The sequence below is a fragment of the Bos javanicus genome, chromosome 14, assembly GCF_032452875.1.
Source record: "Bos javanicus breed banteng chromosome 14, ARS-OSU_banteng_1.0, whole genome shotgun sequence".
Classification (NCBI taxonomy): domain Eukaryota; kingdom Metazoa; phylum Chordata; class Mammalia; order Artiodactyla; family Bovidae; genus Bos; species Bos javanicus.
In genome coordinates, this window is record NC_083881.1 from 20,604,324 (window position 1) to 20,617,034 (window position 12,711).

At 41.1% G+C, this 12,711-nt stretch overlaps 1 protein-coding gene across 1 annotated transcript in view; it reads left to right on the top strand.

The window, feature by feature from the left end:
- The window catches only part of SNTG1 (syntrophin gamma 1), a 418,678-nt gene that overhangs the window by 146,373 nt on the left and 259,594 nt on the right, over positions 1–12,711 (top strand). The window contains exon 2 of the mRNA XM_061438726.1: positions 2,173–2,247. The gene's annotated coding sequence lies outside the window, so the exon portion shown is untranslated. The remainder of the gene's footprint in view (positions 1–2,172; positions 2,248–12,711) is intronic.

The window sequence follows — 12,711 nt, forward strand, 5'->3', positions numbered from 1 at the left end:
AGTTCATGAGAGGACAGGTAACGTAAATGGGATCATTAAAAATTAAGAGGCACAAGCAGAAACATGATTTTGGTCTTGCGAATTAGCAATCCAATTGTTGCTTAGGTATTGATTTATAGAGGCCAGCCCCCTTCCACAGTACAAAACTGAGTTAATAGCTGTGTCTCATTAAAATAGTAATCACCTCTTGGCATTAAATCAATAAGCTGTTCCTTACAAGGAATGCTTTTAAATATTATCAATAATTTAAACTTGGAATCTAACTCTAAAGGCTGCAATATTGGCAGTTACATTGAAATGCCAGCTGCTGGCAGACAAAATTTTGGTCAGGTTACCAATATACTTTTGTAATTCTTTTAAAGCCAATTTCCCTAAAATGTGCTCTACAGAAATTAATCTTATGACATTAACTATTCAGGATATACTTATTACCTTATTGCTTCTTTCTCTGGTCTGTTTTTTGGGATTATTTTCATTGATGTTTAATTGACTTAACAACATTATATTAGTTTCAGGAATATGACATAGTGATTCAATATTTTTATATATTACAAATAATCACCTCTAGAAGTCTAGTTACCGTCTGTCAGCATACAAAGCTATTACAGTGTACTGACTGCGTTCCTCACACAGTGCATTTCATCCCCATGACTCATTTGTTTTAAAGTTTGTGCCCTTTCACCTGCCTCACCGAGTTCACTCACCCTCTAGCTCTCTCCTGTGGCAACCACCTGTGTGTTCTTTGTACCCATGACACTTTCTGTTTTATGTTTATTTACTTGTTTTGGGTTTTTTTAAGATTCCACATATAAAAATGGTATACAACATTTATCTTCCTCTGTCTGACTTACTTCAGCAAGCCGAATAGTCCTAGGTCTCTAGGTCCATCCATGCTGTTGTTGCATATGGCAAGATTCAATTCTTTTTTATGGCTGAGCTGTATTCCATTGTATATTTATACCACAACTTCTGTATCCATTTATCTACTGATGGGCACTTGACTTGCTTCCATATCTTGGCTATTATAAATAATGCTTTAATGAACCCTGGAGTGAATATATATTTTCTAACTAGTGTTTTTATTTTCTTTTGAAAAAAAAAAAAACAGAAGTCAATTTGCTGGATCTTTTGGTTCTTCTATTTTTAATTTTTTGAGGACACTTCATACTGTTTTCTAAAGAAGTTGCACCAATTTACATTCCAACCAATAGCTTTTTCTCCACATCCTCACCAGCACTTGTTATTTGTTTTCTTTTTGATAAAAGTCATTCTGACAAGTATGAAGTCGTGTCTCGCTGAGATTTTGATCTGCATTCCCTGGTGATTAGTGATATTGAGCATCTTTTCATATGCCTGTTGACTATCTATGTCTTTGAAAAAATATCTAGTCAGATTCTTTGCCAATTGTTTAAACTGGTTGCTTTTTACCCACATTAAGTTGTAAGAGTTCTTTGTATATTTTGAATGTGTTGGTGGTTTAGTTGCTAAATCATGTCTGACTCTTGCGACCCCATGGACAGAGGAGCCTGGCAGGCTACAGTTCATATAAACTCATTACTGAATATATCATTTGTAAGCATCTCCCCTATTCAGTAGGCAGCTTTTCCTTTTGTTGATGGCTTATTTCATTGTGCAAAAACTTTTTAGTCTGATAAGGTGGTCCCTTTTCTTTATTTTTGTGTTTTTTTCTTTACTTTTTGTTTCCATTGCCTGAGGACATGTATCCCCCCCAAAATATTGCCAAGACTGATGTCAGAGAGAATACTGCTCATGTTTTCTTCTAGAATTTTTTGGGTTTCAGGTCTTAGGTTTAAGTCTTTAATCCACTTTGAATTCATTTATGTATATGGTGTGGGAAAGTAATCCAGTTTGATTATTTCGCAAGTATTAACAGCTATCCGGTGTTTCCTACACCATTTATTGAAGAGACTGTCATTTCCCATTGTGTGTATTTGCCTCCTTTATTGTATCCTTATTTCTCCTCTTGACAATTCACAAGGCTTGGTTTACTCCTAGAAACTGATAAGAAACTGCGGTAAAGTTGTATGTGATATAAGTGTGAATGGGATGCATGTGTTTCTTGTGGTGGATAAAGTCAGTTTCTGTGTATAGTTTTTTCTCCTTCTCTCTTCTGAACACTCATAGGACTTCATTTTTGCTTTCTGCATTTAGACCACTCTCCAGAATGTTGAGATTGCCAGAGAAGTGACCTCCGAGAAAGGAAAACATTGCCCTAGCTAAATTCAGGTAAGACCCTTGCTTTCTGATACGTCATTGTGAGTAAAGTTATTGCTCTGTTGGAGAATCTTATTTATCACCTACTTAGAATTTCCCAACATCAGCTGTTGTGTGTGTTCACTTCATGTTGTGCAAAGCCCAGTTTGCAGGATTTCAAAGTACCGTGCCCTGCAAACTCTGACTGCGGTCCTAGAAAGGTCATATACTCTAAATGAAGAGGGGGACAAAGGCAGCTATAAGGGGAGTGATAAATACTAGCTGAGGGTGACTGTTCCTTGCCCTAGCACACCTTCTGGAATCACAATTTTGTTATTAAAATATCCCTGGATGCATCTCAAGCATGTATCTCCCTTCTTAGGAATGTATCTTTGAAGTTCAAGCAGTGTGTCTGAATTGGTACTGTTTGGGGAGAGGATGGAGCAGGAGGGGAAGTGCTACACGGGGTCTGTAACACAGCCTGCCGGCATTCCTTCTCTCACATGGGGTACTTAAACCTGCAGGTCTTAGCAGGCACTGCTCACGCAGCCTTGACCTGTAGAATGTCACCTGTGCCTCCAACTTGCTTGTCCACATTTAAAGCGGGGCTGGCTTCCCATTTGAATGGGAAATGGCCCTATGAGCAAAAGGACGCTGGGTGGCCAGCCACTGTGCGGGCTGCCTTTCCAGACGGGCCCTGCCCCGCCTGGTGCCAACCGCCCTGCACCCTGAACTAACAAGGTCCAACCTTCCCGGGCATTTTCGTTCTAATTGACAAGGCAAGGTTGCTGTAATATAAACACTAAACATCTGAACTGGTGAGTGTGATTGCTGCTTTTCTGTGGCTTTGAAGATGTCTGAGACATGGGCTTGGACTCCTGGTCTGCCTCTGTATCAACTTCTTGGCCCATTTCCCTCCAGACTTGTGATTCATATTCCTGCCCTTTCAGGTGTATTTGTGATGTTAGAGCCACTGGCTTCCCTAGTGAAGCATCCCTACTTCTAGCTTTGCTGACTATGTTGTCTGTCATGAAAAAAAAATGACACAGTTATCAAAGGCCAAGAAGCTTAGTCCTGCTTCCAAGACTGACTTTGTACTCAGGCAATTTTCTTAATGTTTCCTGACTCTGACCTGCTCTCCAACTGCCTTGCTTACAAGAGGGTCTGAAGACTTTGCCACCCGCAGAAGGTACAACTCCTGGAGCTGGCGTCTGGGGTTGCTGATTGATCCCTGCTCTAGAAATGAGTATGTGACTTATGTTACAGTTTTCACTTTTTCTTTTTTGTTTATTTCCATGAGAGTTTGAAGGAAGAAACACTAGTTTCTCTTTGTCAGCCCAGGATCTACCATCATGCTTAGATGTACAGGGTCCCAATAAGTATTTCAGAAACTTTAATAAATTAGTGGCACTGTTTCTGGAGTTGCATTCCATGCATTTCAAAGACATTATCCTGTCCTTTAGGGACAGATTGTAGCCTCGCCTGCTTTGGTCTTGACAATCCCACCTCTCCCTGTTTGGAAAATATGGTCAAGAGATTGTTGGGTAATTCTGGCCGCTGAAGACTATTGGTGTCCTTTCAGGGCTTAAAACAGTTGTGTGTTGGCATCAGTATCTGGTTGTGAAGGAGATTCACAACAAAGTCTTGAGATCGCTGTGAGGTACCTTTACTGATAAAAGAAATAACCACAAGTTCTAATGTAAAATCTCACCTATGTGATCACTCTAAATGCTGAGCAGTGTCACACTGCACGACGAAGTGGGGGAAGAACGGGAAGCGTGGTGGCCAGGCTGGTGGAGGCACTGTGCTGTCCTGTGCGTGTGGACCTGGCTCTCCTGCCTCCCATGTCCACTCAGCTCCCACTTCCTGCACCGCAGCTGCCTGTCCTGCCTGTGGTTGGAATAGTCCTGGTGGTGCCCAGCCTAATCCCCTGGTGTAAGCTTCTGCTGTGGTCAGTGCCCGGTCTCCAGATGTGCCTCAGTGCTCCCTTCTGCTCCCTTCTGTAGCTCAGCCCCTGCTGTTCCCGCAGAGCAAGAGTCATCAAAGTCCAGCTGGTCCAACCACCAGGCTTCCTGAGCGGAGGCAGAGATGCTGGTACTAAGCCCAGTGCAAGGGGTCCAGGCTCCCTGGGTAGACATTAACCATGAGACAGGGGCAGTTCTGGCTTCCTGGGAGGGAAAACCCCATATTCACAGGACCATGAATGGAGAGCAGCCCCACTGGCTTAATCCGTACAGGACCCGCTCTGTGTGGTGAGTTCCACAGGGTCTCCCAAAAGCACCATGTCAGGAAGTCACCATACAGCATCACACAGACGAATGCCCATGGGAAACACTCCAGGGGCTTCACCTGCTCTGCCCTCCCCTCCTCTTGCTACGCTTCTGTAAACCACTGGTTTTTAGTCATCTCTACAGTTTTACCTTTTCCCAAATGTCCAGTGTTTAAGCCTTTTTAGCTGACTTCTTTCACTGAACAATACCCATTTAAGATTCATCATGTCCTTTTGTGGCTTGATAGATGATTTTTTAAAGCTGAATCACATGCCACTCTATGGATGTACGTTTATTCATCCGTCTGTTTGTTCACTCACCTAGGAAGGAAATTAGGAAGAAAGCTTTTATAAACATTCAGGTGCAGGCTTAATACGTTTTTGAACCATTTGGTTGAAAACCTAGTAGTGCAACAGCTGCATCCATGGTGAGAATGTGGACAATTCTATAAGAAGCCGTCAATCTTTTCCGGTTCCTGCCAGCAGCTGGTGGTGTCAGCTTTAACACTTCATGCTTATTTTTAATATTTAACTTTTATAATATCTTTGTAGAATTACAAACCAAAACGTTTACAAGACACTTTAAAATATGCTCTCAGAGTAAGTAGAGACATTTTCTTCCAAAATAAAAGTTTATTAACACTTTCCCAGCCATATATGCATTATGAACAACATTTGGTAGGGGACACTAATATCACAAAGCTGAAAACAGAAAATTGAAGTAGTTATAATTTATTCAAGTCCTGTGAGGGAAAGTTTAAGTGGCCATGGGAGATGCCTGCCCCTTCCCCCTCTTCCCCTCTTTTTCTCTCTTTCCACACACATGCACGCACACACATACATACTTACATGCACATTCTCACACACAAAGTCCCACATTCACACACACTCACTCACACATACTTTCTCACACACTGAGAACCTTAAGGACATTTGAGGTGCTTGCCTAATATGTAAGTTTTTTGGTTAACAAATTAGAAAATGCAATTAAAAACAACACAAATTAACACACAAATGAACAGATCCAATATGAAGCTTCTTCAAATCATAGCATATGCTTTGTCAGTGTTTATTCCATATCTTCTTTGACTTTTTTGTGATGTTTAACCATGACTTTTTTGTGATGTTCAACCATGACTTTTTTGTGATGTTCAACCATACCATTGGACATTTCTTGCTTCTAACTGTCCATAAAGTCTATAACCATCCTCTCTTACTGTCTCTTCACCTGTTTTCTGATAATAGCTTTGTTGCTGCTGTCTGTATCTATTTCTGCTTCATCATTAAATCACATCTTTCCTCGATGCTGTGAACTCTGTGTGGTACTAATTATTCAGGGAATCCTCTTCCCTCTATGAAAAGCCTTCTTACCATGTAAGACCCAAACATAAACCCGATCACCATCCACAGATTTCTCAGGTGCCATAATCCTAATTAAGTACATTTTTTCCATAGTTAGATTTGTCTATTGTCCCTACCCAAGTGTGAAGTATTTGCTTTATTTCTAGTAGTCTTTGTCCAGTCCTAGTTCCTGGATGTGTGCACTGAGCCTACAGGCTGACACCGCTGGAAGTAGCTGCCCTAGAACAGGTGGCCTCTTAACTTAAGCTGTCTCAGACATGTGCCCCTCCCCTTTCCCCAGTCTCCACACTCACCTCTCTGCTCCCGGCATCCCTCAGATACTGCGTCTGGCTCTTTGAACTCGACCTTTCTGTTTGGTTTTCATAATGGAGGTTAACATTAATGTGACCCCTGGACCTTTTAATTGTCCTGATATAATTCCAGCATCCTCGCCTTTGCCTGAACTAAAGCCCCAGGAACCACCCTCTGGCAAGCAGTTTCCTGCTCCAGCCCCACAAATAAACAGAGGGCACTCCGCGGGTTCATCAGGTGCTGTTGACATAGTGTACATTCTATTTGTTTAATTCAATTGAGGTGAACTGGTATTTATAAGAGTCACTGCTTCAACAAGTCACCATTTTGAGGATTTAAAGAGGAAAATAGCACTGGTATAATGGACAATAGTTGACAGCTTTCTTATGTCTTTTTAAATGTGGTTGCTAGTAAGCATATAAAAATGGTTAAAGGCAAGAAAATGATGTGAAGTTTCATTGGTGAGAATGAAGCTCTGAACAGCGTCTCCCTCTGTGCTGGAGCTCCAGGCACTGGCTGACCTGTCACATCACGTGACACTGACCACACAGCAGGAAGGGTCTCCTGGAGCTCATGCTGAGCCTGCTCTTCTGAGCCTGACTCAAATTTAGCAGCTCTTAACCCTCATTAGGTATGTGTTTATTCTGGAACCCAGAGAGGGCCCAGCAGGAGTAATACAGGGGCCCAGAAGCAACACCTGTCCTTTACTGTGAAGACGGCTGTTGGCAGTCTTTCTATACCCGGATGCTAGAAACTTGGGGGGAGCGCACTGAACGCGCCTCAGATAAGAGGGCTTAGGGGTGAAATTAATAGAATGGAAACATTTGCTCATTGTTAGCCCATGTCTTTAATGTGCTTTCTAGAATATGCTTAGATATCATAGGCTGTTGTTGTTCAATCACTGAGTCATGTCCGACTCTCTGTGACCCCATGAACTGCAGTGTGCCAGGCTTGCCTGTCCTTCACTATCTCCCAGAGTTTGTTCAGATTCATGTCCTTTTGAGTCAGTGATGCTATCCAACCATCTCATCCTCTCTCACCCTCCTTCTTCTCCAGCCCTCAATCTTTCCCAGCATCAGGGTCTTTTCCAGTAAGTCAGCTCTTTGCTTCAGGTGGCCAAGGTATTGGAGCTTCAGCTTCAGCATCAGTCCTTCCAATGAATATTCAAGTTTCATTTCCTTTAGGATTGGCTGGTTTGATTTCCTTGCTGTCCTAGGGGCTCTCAAAAGGCTTCTCCAGCACCACAGATATCATAGGTTAGTGTTTCTCAAATTAGGGCACCCATCAGAACCACCTGGACTGCTGGTCCCAACTCAGGCTTCTGGGCCCCAGCACAGAGCTTCCAGTTCAGTGAGTCAGTTGGAAGCTGAGAATTTGCATTGCTCAGAGTTTCCAGGGCTGCTGAGACAGGGAGCACCCTTAGAAAACTACCAGAGGCCAAGATGGATGACTTACATTGGGAAGCAAGTTGTAAGTTGACTCTGCTGTGACTTGTCACTGATATCTGTCTGTTTTATTTCTGAGTGTGTTCTGTGGGTAAGGGGAACTGACAACAGTCACACTCCAGGTAACAGTTTCTCTGTAAAACCCTGCCTGAATTCCTGCATTATGTCTGTGTGTGCCATTTACACAATAGAATCAAGCATTCCATACCTTTCAGAAGAGACACAATTTTAGTATGAATCTTGAATATTCCGTGCACAAAATATAATATCTTTACAAAAAGTATAAAGATAAAGAGAAAAGATTTCAAACTACCATCAGTAGCAGATCTAAGAATTGAACTGAGGTTAGTTGAATCTTAATTCTAAATTCTTTCCTGAGTTAAATTCTAATCCAGGCTAATTCTCATCTTGAGTACACTTGAGTGAAGGTTATTTTGTGAACAGTGGGCAACATTTGATTATGTTTTGAGCATTTTGTATTTTTAAAATTAAATTATCCTGCACAGTTATTTTTCACCTTTCATACATTCATTCATCAATTCAGCAAGTATGTGTTGAATATCCACTGTGTACTGTGAGGACTCAAAGATGGATAAGGTACACATCACAGCCTCTGTGGAGCCCGTGAAGTCTGGTGGTTTGTAACTGAGTCTTTACAGGGGAAAGCCATGCTTTCTGCTTCTGATTCTTCTTAGAACCATTCTGTATTTCATTGTATACGATGTTGTGTGTACTTCACAATTCAGCTGTTCTGTGCTTTATAGTCATCACCTTCTTTGACTGAGGAGGTCATTCAGAACAAAAAGCAGTAAGACTCATGTTTCATGTTTTCTGCTCTTAAAACTACAATTCAGATTTATTTTTATTCAATGTGTCAGATTTTTTAAAAGTAAAGAAATTGGGTCAGCCAAAACACTTGTTTGGGTTTTTCCATAAGATGTTACAGAAAAAGCTGAATGAATGTTTTGGCCAATTTAATATTTACAGTTATCTCCAAAGGATATCTTTCTCTGTCACAAATTTAAATGGCTGCTAAAGCAACCGACCCTCTCTTCTAAAGTAAGGGGTGGTAGTTGTGTGCAAGTCAAATTAAGCACATGCACACTTCAGTCGTGGATCACTTTGGTAGCATCCGTTAGGGGATGCTTGCTTCCAGTCTGTTGGAAATGCCTGGCACCAGTTGATTTAAATTATCTCTCTTTGAGGAAAGACATAAGACTTGGCTGTAACTGAGGAACATGTCCTGATTCAAATGGATGTTTTGTTCTGTTTGAAAACCTAAGAAAAGTATAGTAACTGCAAGTATTCTTCTTGTTTTTTTTTTTCTGTAACACTTATGTTTTAAAGGGGTCTTGTTTCAGTACAGCCATCTTCACACTCTTACAGAAGATTGTAAGCCACATTAGCACGTCCTGTCTTATCCACAAAGACGGCAGAGTCTGCCCATGTCAGATGAGCAGGCTGGTCTATTCAGGCAGGAGCTATTAGTAAGGCGGCATCGCAGGCCAAGTGAGGAGCCCACCACCTGTTCCCTCCTGCAGCCTATGAGGCCAGGCAGCCAAAGAGTCTGCAGAAGAAAAGGTGGAGTGACAAGATAATGAGAGTGAATTGGGCTTAGGTAGAATGGTGCAATTACATTACAAACAGCCTGCCTTCCTGTGCCAATAAGCCATGCTGGGTTTGAGTGCTTTCTAGATAAGCAGTTTGTTATTTTTTTCATTACTGCTCTTTTCCCCAAATTTTACCATTTCAGAACTTTCCTGTTTTCATCTGTCTTGCAATATGTCATAAATACTCATTCTTTCTTTAAACTTGCAATTTTATGGGACTTTTGATTAAAAACATTAGGCTGGCTTTTTTTTTTTTTTAATATTAGGCGGTGATTTTGCAAGAAACAAAAGCCTCTCTGATGTCAAACTACCTGCATTATATGCAGCTGCTTGGTGATGGTGAGAAGATTGAAATTTTCCTCTAAAAATCTCATTTCTTCTCCTTTTGTTTCATCAGAACCAACACTGTAGAACATGGGAGAACAATACTCTGTGGATCTTTGTTCATTTTGAAGCATCCAGTTGAGTTCTTGGCTCTGGTTGCTCCCATTATTCAGTCCACTCACAAGAGTGAAGTTTGAGAGTTTGGCAGGTCACTTTTGCTGTCATTGGTTAATTAAGTGAATATTATTTTGAAAACCCCATGCCTTTAATACAGAATTATGAGATGAACCTATTCTGGGGATGAGACCAGTGACACAAATTACTATTAATTATTGGACTCCTCTGGTGACTCAGTTGGTAAAGAATCTGCCTGCAATGCAGAAGACCTATGTTTGATCTCTGAGTGTGGAAGATCCCTTGGAGAGGGGAATGGTAACCCACTCTAGTATTCTTGCCAGGGGAATCCCATGGAGAGCAAAGCCTGGTGGGCCACAGTCCACAGGTCGTGAAGGGTTGGACACAAATGAGAGACTAACACTTTTATTTGTCCTCAGTGATTAAAAAGAAAATCTTGTTTGTTTTCTGTGATGAAAAACAATAATTTTAACCTAAAATATGCTTGATTCATAAAATGTGCATCAGTTATCAATTTGATAAGAAATACCTAGGAGAGCTGGTGTACCAAAGTGGATAAATTTTAGTTTAGATTTTAGGGAAAAAATGGATTCAGCGTGCCAAGACATAAAGAAATGTATGTATATGTGCATCTTTGATTTGAGTTCCTTTATTAATTTATATAATCCTCTTCGTAAGTTTCAGCTACTGTCATGGCAGCAAAATTGGTCTAGAATTTCATTTTCAGACTTTGCTTTAGCTATCTATTACTTTATCACTTTCGTTATCTATACACTTAATATCTGTGTATTGAGTTAGCACCAACTTAATGCCTTCTGGTACCTCGTATTTATTGTCTCCAGTGCTGCAGGTCAGGAATCTGAGTGCAGCCAGCTGGCCCCCTGCAGGGCTTCTCAAGGTTTCATCTTAAGGCAACCAGCAGTGGTGTCTTGTCCGAAACTCTCAATGTTGTTTGCGATCCAATTCGTTTCTGAGTTACTCACTCTGGACCTCTCTCTTGAGCCCACTAGATCATTTTAAAATGGAATCTATTAATTTAAGCCACTTAAAACCACAGAAGTAAGGATGATAGAGAGCATTCATCACAGTGAAGGTAGATGATACAGGAAGAGTTCTGAGAGACGCAGAGGTGCCTCTGGGGTTACTGTGAGCTGTAGATGCAGCAGCTGCTTAAGAAGCACTGCAGCAAACAGCAAAGTGGGAGAAATAATGCAGACATTTATTGGTGGAGGAATTTCTTCCATTGCATAACTTTGAAAATGCATTTAGCTCTTATAATTTTGGAGCTCAGACCAATGGATTTCAGACTAGTCAGAGGGTGAACTTATTTTCAAGGTCTTCAGAAAATGCACAGTCTAAAGCTATCACATAGCCTTTACGTGGCTGTCCCTCATGATCAAACGAGAGGACCCACTCCTGGAAAGTAAGGGCAAGACTCTTGGGGGGTTTCTAATCAGGACAGTCATCATTTGTGATGATCATAATGGAGTAGGTTGACATGCCCTCCTCTAGGGGATCTTCCCGACCCAGAGATTGAACCTAGGTCTGTTATGTCTCCTGCATTGGTAGGTGGGCTCTTTACTACTAGCACATTAAGAATACATAGGATCTAGATCCGGTATTTTTCTAATCGTACTCTTGAATGTTCCAAATTCCGAAAAAAACTTTATTTCAGAACAAGGTCAAATACTACCTATTTCAGGGACATAGTCTAATCATTTTTTAAGAGTACTGACAGATATTTGGTAAAATGTTAACTACCTCATAGTGTGTTAACATTGTTTATGATCTTCTTCAGACTTCTGTTTTCTCTTTGATCTTTAGCAACCTAGAGTGTCATTTAAATGACTTCAAACAAACATCAAAGTTAAGACTATTTCTGTGTAATACAGGTCCTGTCCTTAATTCAGATCTGGGATGGGTCTCCTCTAGCAAGAAATCTGATTTGCTGTGTGTGTCTGTGTGTCCACGCCAGTGTGCGTGTGTCCACGCCAGTGTGTGTGTGGGTCTGTGTTCATGCCAGTGTGTGTGTGTGTGTCCACACCACTGTACTTATAACTGTTTATGAGATGAGAGGACAAGGAGCAGATGAGTAGTGTGAGCTCACTAATCAAACTAGGGTCTAATTGGACAACGTTAAGGAAGGATTTTCTACTCCCTAGTGTTGAAAGATAACCTGGGACATAGTAAATATTTCAAGAATGTATATCACCCCAAAATTACTTCCATTCAGGCAGCACCGCAGCTGGAGTGATTCAGAGCCACCAACAGGAGCCGAAGAGACACAGAGGAAGTAGAGCTAGGAAATCCTGAGCCTGGCTGGTATACCGCTGCTGTATTTGGGAAAGGCTGTCCTTAGGTTTTGATTTCTTAACCTTGAGACGTTTCAGCCTGAGGTTTGTATTTGCTTACATAGGCTGCTAAGGCACTAGAGCCTCCTCAGTCTGATGGCCCCTCATTTAATTCACTTAACTGCTCTCAGATTGGTGGTTTAGTCATTAAGTTGTGTCCAACTCTTGTGACCCCATGAACTATAGCCTATAGTCCATGGGATTTCCCAGGCAAGAATACTGGAGTGGGTAGCCATTCCCTTCTCCAGGGAATCTTCCCGACCCAGGGATCGAACCCAGGTCTCCTGCATTTCAGGTGGATTCTTTACTGTCTGAGCCAACAGGGAAGCCCTCTCAGTTTAAGGGTGTAGCTTTTCCTGTTCATGACTCAGGAACTTTAGGAGAGATACTGTTGATCATTAAATATTTTGAGCACATTGAGCTGTGCAGACATGAGAAAATGTTTTATATTAAACAAATGGTATACTGAAAGAAACTTGAGCATTGAGAACAGGAAGAAAGGAGAAATAAATGAATCTGTAGATTCATACTTTATTGTAAAAATTTTTGACTTAAAGTCTCTCTTAATGTTTTATGAAAAGGTCACATTTAGTCATGTTTTTCTATTTTATTATATTATATTTTCATGATTATATTATGATATTATTTCTACATCAGGATGGAGAACAGATATAAAGAAGATGAGAAAGAAGTAGATCGAAGGCAAAGAA